The sequence below is a fragment of the Schistocerca cancellata genome, chromosome 6 (assembly GCF_023864275.1).
Source record: "Schistocerca cancellata isolate TAMUIC-IGC-003103 chromosome 6, iqSchCanc2.1, whole genome shotgun sequence".
Classification (NCBI taxonomy): Eukaryota; Metazoa; Arthropoda; class Insecta; order Orthoptera; family Acrididae; genus Schistocerca; species Schistocerca cancellata.
In genome coordinates, this window is record NC_064631.1 from 494,511,231 (window position 1) to 494,519,445 (window position 8,215).

Here is an 8,215-nt window from a genome sequence, read left to right on the forward strand (position 1 = left end):
GAGCCGAATTTAAAACAGGTAAGTGACACATTTCTCTCCTTCTATTCTCATTAAAAAAATAGGTCGGGGGGGGAGGGGGAGGAAGTTGGGATTTGGCTTAAGTGGAGGTGGTTGACCATTGGCGGCTCGTTCTACTATCGTTAACTTTTAGTTGCCTTCTCACCAGGGGTGCGGACTAATCCCTTTTGCAGTTGTCGCTGCCTCGCCTGATCTTCTAAAACGGCCGTTAGAATCGCGTCTAAGGAGAGGGGACTCCGGAGGGCGCTACGCAGGCAGTTGGAGGGAGTTTTCTCACAGTCTGGAGTCTGGGGCAACATCAGTGCTTGGAATAACACGCACCGAGTCCGCACGACATCTTTTCCGGCTCATCATAGTTCTTCTTCGCCAGGGCAGGGCGGAAGGCAAAGGCTTGGTTTGCTTATGACGTGCGAAACTTGTTGTTCAGCACTGTGCACCGATTTTCCGCAGCGAAAGCTGTTTGAACAGATATTCCTGTTTATGTTCACTGAGTTCCCATGCACGCATTGTTACTTGGCTCTATGATTTTTAGGAACAGTGTATTGCCCTATCTGCTCTTTGTGATTTTCAGTACCTTGTCTTAATCTGCAGGTCAATGTTCTCTCTCAATAAATTTACCATGCTTAATGTTCTCATAATTATGTAATGTGACCAGTGATCACGCATAGCTGTAGGGGCTTACGTCTTACGTAGGTTTATTTTTAATCGGTTTATTTTAATATTCTGATGCAAGAGATTCAGTTGTTCTAAGTTTTAATCTTTCCTTTCTCGATGTTTTAGAAGCTGGTGGGATCTCTGGTATTATATTATCTAGCCCTTTTAAGCATGTTATGAGCTCCGGCTAACAGTAAGGCCATATCGAGCCGTCTATTATATTTCATCCTGGAAGAAATTACAACTCCCTTTCTGTAGTTCTGTTAGCGAAGCTTATTACCTAGGTCGTATCAACTTGTTGGAAATGCTGTATAAGTGCAATCATGATTAGACCATAACTTTATTTGCAGTATATTCCAGTCAGACACTCTTCTTTTTTGTTTGTTACCAGCGTTTACTAAGTTGCTGGGAGAGTGTTCCGCCTCGGCCACTTCTTGCCGCGTGGACTTGGCTTACTTGCGGCCGTGGGACCGGCTATCGAGCATTTCCTACAGCGGCCTTCTTTCTTTTTGTAGTCACACATTCTGGCTATCTATGCTAGAGTTGAGTGAGTATCTTACGTTATCAGACTTGCACTGTAGATGAAATATTGCTGTCAGCCAAGAGGTCTTTTATTAAGTGGCTTTGTACTGGAAATTCTTTTTAATGATTAATACATAATGCATTCCTGTTCTAAGATTTCTTCTCAATTTTTTGTGTAAACCTTGTGTGTAATCGATATTTTACGTTTGTTAGAATTTATAGTTTGGGGTCAGCCTAATGTTTTGGACTCGAATTCGCTTGAAGAAAATTATGTACAATTGTTTTAATTATTTTAATTTGCTGGTTTTTTAAATTGTTTGATTAAAATATTTTAAAGTTGCCAATTCTGTTAAGGTCTTATTTCCTTAATCTGTTTGACGTAATTATTACGGTATTTTAATGGCTGTCTCACGCCCCAATTTGAATGCGTGTAATGACAAATTAACTTCAATTTTTTGAACTTTTTTGTCAAAGGGGACCTGCCGTTATCAATGAAAATATATGAAAATAAATATCCTTGTCCAAGGGTAAAGGGTGTTAGACAAAGGGCCTAGTCCTTCCATGTCATGTCCCTGTTCCTGGTAAATCCCTATTTCAGGCCGCATTATTCAACAAAGCGAAAGTTAAATTTCCCAAGACTTTCTCCAAAATTCCAGATTTCGACTGGTGCGCTACCACATTCACTGATCCAGCAAACTATCGAAACGAAGTACCAGTTGTTAGTGTAAAATTTCTGATTGACTTCACGGTGGGGCTAACCTTGCAACAATAACACTCAACACCCTCAGCCGTATGCATTTAGCCACATAATCCTAGAAGCCATTAGCACCCAGGCCTTCGATACTTCCCACTGAAACTGGAGTTCAATAACAAACTTTCAGAGTTTTCCATCACGTGCTGTGATGGGAAAGTACTTGGATACAGAGCAATGGGGATGGAAAATGCCCGAAAGTGGGTTGGCTCTCATTGCTTCCTACTTCCTGCTCCCGAGAGGTTCCTTCAGCTAATTATTGTTTTTCTGAGTCATCAGTCTTCACACTGGATTGATGCGACCTGCCATGTGTTACCCTCCTGCGTCAGACTTTTCATCTGAGAATAGGAATTCCAAAATGTCGTCAGTAACGTGCTGTATGTATTCTAGTCTCTACCTTCCCTTACAGTTTGTACCGCCTGTAGTTCACTCTAGTATCGTGGTTATTCCTTGGTGTCTTAACAGGTCTTTTATTCCCACCCTGTTCCTTCTTCTAGTCAGTGTTTTGTATATACTCCTTTCCTCGCTGATTTTGTGGAGAATATCCTCATTCCTTACCATACCAAACCACCCAATTTTCAAAATCCATAAGAAATATCATACCTCAAATGCTTCGAGGCTCTTCTGTTCCGGTATTCCCACAGTCCATGTTTCAGTATCGTACAATGCTGTACTGCAAATACATTTTTTCAAACATGTCCTCCCGAAATTTTGGCCTATGTTTGTTACTGACAGACTTTTCTTTGGCAGGGGCGACTTTTTTGCCATTAATAGTCTGTGTTTTATGACCTTGTTCCACCTATCATACGTTATTTTGCAGAATGCGTAGCTGAATTCGTTAATTTCGGCTACTTCGTCATTCTTAAACCTGACGCTAAGTTTCTCGGTGTTCTCGTTTCTGCTACTTGTCATTACTTTCATCTTTCTTCGATTTACTCTCAATCTCTATTACATTAGAATATTCATTCCATTCAACTCATCCTGTGATTCATACTCACTTTCATTAAGGATAGCAATGTCACCAGCGAACGTGTTCTTAATAACTCTTCTGCCTTAATTAACTTTAAGTCTTCCGAATATCTTCTAAATTCTGATTCTAATAAGGGCTATCCTCTGGCTTCCCTACCGACTTCTTCTTCTATCAACTCATCATATCAGTCTCTCTCTCATAGAGGCTGTCACTGTACGTCCGCTTTTCACTTATCCCCTCTATCTTCATTTAATAGATGAATTCTCTTTGGACTCTTAATAATAACGTATTTGCTGTAATTCACCAAAAGTTGTTCTGACTTTTCAGTATGCGATTTCAGTCGCTCAGACATTCTCTCCGGCTATTTCTCCTTGGCTTCTTTGCACATCCTATTTACTTTATTCCTAAGTTGCTTCCATTACTTTATTCGAATGTATCTATGAATATTTTTGTACTTCGTTCTTTCGACGTTCAGTCACAGTATTTCCTCTGTTAACCTTGGTTTGTCCGCAATTAGCTCTTTGTACCAATGTTATTCTTTCCAAGCTCTGTGTTTGCCCTTGTTAGAGATGTTCATTCCTCTTTATCTGAACTGGCTATTGAGCTGTTCATAATCGAAGTATCTGTAGTCATAAAACATAAACTTATTTCTTCATTCCTTTGTACTTCTGTATCCCACTTCACTGTACGTTGATTCTTCCTGAGTAGTTTCTTAAATTACAGCCTACTGTTCATCACTTCTTAATTCTGACCTCAGTCTGTATCTGCTTCTGTATCTGCTTCTGAATATACTTTACAACCTAATATCTGATTTCGTATTCTCTGCCTGACCACGATGTAATTTAAGTGAAATCTTCCCGTTTCTCTGAACTGTTCACAGTAACTTACTGTCAGCCCTACCTTCGTATTCATATAGAACCCTACTATCATTATACCATTTTCTGCTGCTGTTGATATTACCATATGCTCGTCTGTCCAAAAGACAACATCTTCTTTCCATTTCATTTCACTGATCCCACTATATATAGACTGAGTCGTAAGATTTCCTTTTTGTGATTTTCTAGTTTCCCCACCACGTTCGAACTTTTGAGATGCTTCTTTTCTCTTTCTTTGGTTATTCAATTTTCTCTCATCGTCACCTCCCAATAGGCATTCTCCTCTCGCAGATCCGAGTGGAGAATTACTCTGGAATTTTTTGCCAATGATTAGATCATCATGACACTTTTTCATTTACAAGCCAAATGTCCTGTGGATATAAATTATGTGTCCTTAATTTCCTTCTGCATATACTCCCGCCGTTAATCACTGCTGACTTTTCTATCTTTAGGGTCAAAGGATTACCCTGAAACTCTGTCCGCTCCTGCGCTCTCTTTCACAAGGCCGTTGGCAGAACGAGGGTGACTTCTTGTGCTGTAAGTATTCGCACTCTGGGCCTAGAACGTACTCATTCCCTGTGAAAGACGTTACCCCGAGGCCACGAATGCGCATGTATATACCAAGATAGGGGGGGGGGGGGATGTAGGCGAGAAGGGCTGTTCTGTGTAAGACTGTGCTGCCATGTGAAGTATCGTGGATCTGGAAGACGAAGACGACCCGGACAAGCTTCTTGCAGTAACACTGTCCTTATTGGCTGAGACGACAGAAGGTATTAATTCTGTTAGTACTTTACAGCACTGTGTATCTTTACCTAACACACGTAATTTTTTTCTCTACCGCAACGTTAATCATTCAAATACAATTCTTTCACCTGTATAATTGCAAGAACTCACTGTTCAGCCTCTATCTTTCACAGACCTGACGCTTTGCCTGGACCTTACAAGGCCCAACATCCTTCACCGGGAACAGCGAGTAATCAGACACTTTTCCTTGCCCGCAAATATGAAAAATGGCGACGAGTAAACTACATACGCACATGACATTACAACAGTCATTTATTCTTATGTAGATAGTTCACTATATAACTTACCTGCCTTTTGCAACAATGTTCTAACACCAAATGTCTTCTTCCTTTTCCAGATGGAGAACAGCCTCGAAGTGGTGACCCAATCCAAGAATGCACGTATATTTCATGGCACACGTACCTTACCAAATGCAGATTTGAAATCCAGTCTTCTGTTATTTGATATGTAGCTAATATGTTATCAATATAATGACTTCACCATTTCTTCGAACATGCTTTCTTGTCAATTCTTTTAAAAAAAATCTCTTTTGTCGCATAATGTAATAAAAGCATAGCGCTGGCTGTTTGGCTATAGGACGCAGAAGACATTTTTCGTTATTTTCCCTTTCCATACTCCCATTTATTAAAAAAATGGATGTTAAAAATGTGTCCTCTTGGAGATTTAAAGCTTTTTCCCATGATGTAGGCTATTTAGTATATAACATGTATCTGCTAAGAGTTAAAGGGGGTTCGCGTTTTAGACGTATCCGCAGAATGAGCAATAATTCGCCGTTTCTCATTGCGCTCTTGCGTTGATACCGCACGACAGGAGTCAAATCTTAGGTGTACCCATTGTACGAAATTTTTTTGTAACTTAATTTTGTATCATTGGTTACCTTTGAAAAACACATAGTTTTCATGAAATATTCTAAACCTGAAAAAAGAGTTGATATTTGGAGTTTGTCTGGGTTTCTCTTTGAAATTCTACCTCCAATAAGACAGTAAACATGATATGCTGATTGGGCACCTTAGAAAACACAAAAAAGCAGCTGACAAACGTAATTGCACAATTTTGTTGCGGGAATACCAGTATTTCACTAGGCTATTTTTAGTGGCGTACCCACCTCGTGGCACAGCATAGTGATCAATCACTTTATACGGAGGTGTACGGAAACTTTTGGTCATATAGTTTAAATACGAAGGGGCACTTACTAATATAACTAAAAGAAAAGGGTGGCAGTTGTGCAGAAGGAATCAAGAAGTTGATAGGTCACAGAAGAAAAGAATAAGGTGAGATTAGCAAGTGAGGCAGATGGAAACAAGGATAAAGAGAAACGATCGAGGAAAGTACGAATAATACATAATGTAACAGGGACATTGGTCCCCTGTTGGACTGAAAGAAAACTACAGGTTTATGCCGATACGAAAGCCACGATGATGATGTCATATAAAGCATTATATCATCCTGTACGCTAAGTATTTCTGAAAGAGATACAGGTTACGAAGTGCCGGCCGCGGTGGTCTAGCGGTTCTGGCGCTGCAGTCCGGAACCGCAGGACTGCTACGGTCGCAGGTTCGAATCCTGCCTCGGACATGAGTGTGTGTGATGTCCTTAGGTTAGTTAGGTTTAAGTAGTTCTAAGTTCTAGGGGACTTATGACCTAAGATGTTGAGTCCCATAGTGCTCAGAGCCATTTGAACCATTTTTTTTTTGGTTACGAAGTAGTTTGCTCGTATAGCTGGAAAGGACAAGGAGAAATGCAGAATCCAACATGCTAGGCATGGTGTCACCGCCAGACACCACACTTGCTAGGTGGTAGCCTTTAAATCGGCCGCGGTCCGTTAGTATACGTCGGACCCGCGTGTCGCCACTATCAGTGATTGCAGACCGATCGCCGCCACACGGCAGGTCTAGTCTAGAGAGAATCCCTAGCACTCGCCCCAGTTGTACAGCGACTTTGCTAGCGATGGTTCACTGTCTACATACGCTCTCATTTGCAGAGACGACAGTTTAGCATAGCCTTCAGCTACGTCAATTGCTACGACTTAGCAAGGCACCATATTCAGTTACTATGAATGTATTCTGAAAAGAGAATATTGTGAATTATGTACCGTCAAGAGCGACGTTCATCATTAATGGATTAAAGTTAAGTATAAAACTAATTATGTCCGCTTTCTGAATTCTAATTCCTTGTCATGTTCCAGACCTCACGTCAGTATAGTTCTTCCCTCCTCACGCCAGCCTGCGTGAGCTAAAACGCGTGCATTTCGGCCTCCACTAGCAACACGTTGTTGGCTCTTCTGCCAACACAACACTAGGTGTATCCAATCAGATGTTACAATTAAGGAATAGTGATCAGTACTTTATATGTTACGATAGGTATTGGCAGACCGGTGATTAAGATAAGATAAAGTGAACAGAACACATGAAAATCAAGTCACCTGACATCATGGTCAGACAGAGATAGCGAAACAGATACTAGTTTGTAAGGCTATTTTTAGTGGCGTACCCACCTCGTGGCACAGCATAGTGATCAATCACTTTATACGGAGGTGTACGGAAACTTTTGGTCATATAGTTTAAATACGAAGGGGCACTTACTAATATAACTAAAAGAAAAGGGTGGCAGTTGTGCAGAAGGAATCAAGAAGTTGATAGGTCACAGAAGAAAAGAATAACGTGAGATTAGCAAGTGAGGCAGATGGAACCAAGGATAAAGAGAAACGATCGAGGAAAGTACGAATAATACATAATGTATGCGGGCAAGTGCTCTACCAACTGAGCTACCGAAGCACGACTCACGCCCGGTACTCACAGCTTTACTTCTGCCAGTATCTCGTCTCCTACCTTCCAAACTTTACAGAAGCTCTCCTGCGAACCTTGCAGAACTAGCACTCCTGAAAGAAAGGATATAGCGGAGACATGGCTTAGCCACAGCCTGGGGGATGTTTCCAGAATGAGATTTTCACAGCCTGGGATGCCCGCGAAAGGCAAAGGCCCCGAGTTCGAATCTCGGTCGGGCACACAGTTTTAATCTGCCAGGAAGTTTCGTATCAGCGCACTCTCCGCTGCAGAGTGAAAATCTCATTCTGGAAACATCCCCCAGGCTGTGGCTAAGCCATGTCTCCGCTATATTCTTTCTTTCAGGAGTGCTAGTTCTGCAAGGTTCGCAGGAGAGCTTCTGTAAAGTTTGGAAGGTAGGAGACGAGATACTGGCAGAAGTAAAGCTGTGAGTACCGGGCGTGAGTCGTGCTTCGGTAGCTCAGTTGGTAGAGCATTTGCCCGCGAAAGGCAAAGGCCCCGAGTTCGAATCTCGGTCAGGCACACAGTTTTAATCTGCCAGGAAGTTTCATATCAGCGCACACTCCGCTGCAGAGTGAAAATCTCATTCTGGAAGCTTGAAGTCCTCTAAGGCAATAAGGAATAGCTCGGTAGATAGTACAGTTGAAGAGATATGGACATCTCCAAAAAGGGTCAACGCAAAAGTTGGATAGAAAAACATAGGCACATTGTAGGTAACTGCGAAGAAACTATGAGTAAGAGAAGAAACACTTCAGTTGATTGACGAAAGAAGGAAGTACAAAAACGTACCAGGAAACTCAGGAATACAGTCAGACAAGTCGCCGGGGAATGAAATAAA

General features: G+C 41.5%; 1 non-coding gene across 1 annotated transcript; it reads left to right on the plus strand.

Moving 5' to 3' along the window:
* Positions 1–7,825: 7,825 nt before the first annotated feature.
* Positions 7,826–7,900, plus strand: Trnas-cga (transfer RNA serine (anticodon CGA)). The gene has a single exon. It is a non-coding gene; the product is annotated as a tRNA-Ser (tRNA).
* Positions 7,901–8,215: the final 315 nt, after the last annotated feature.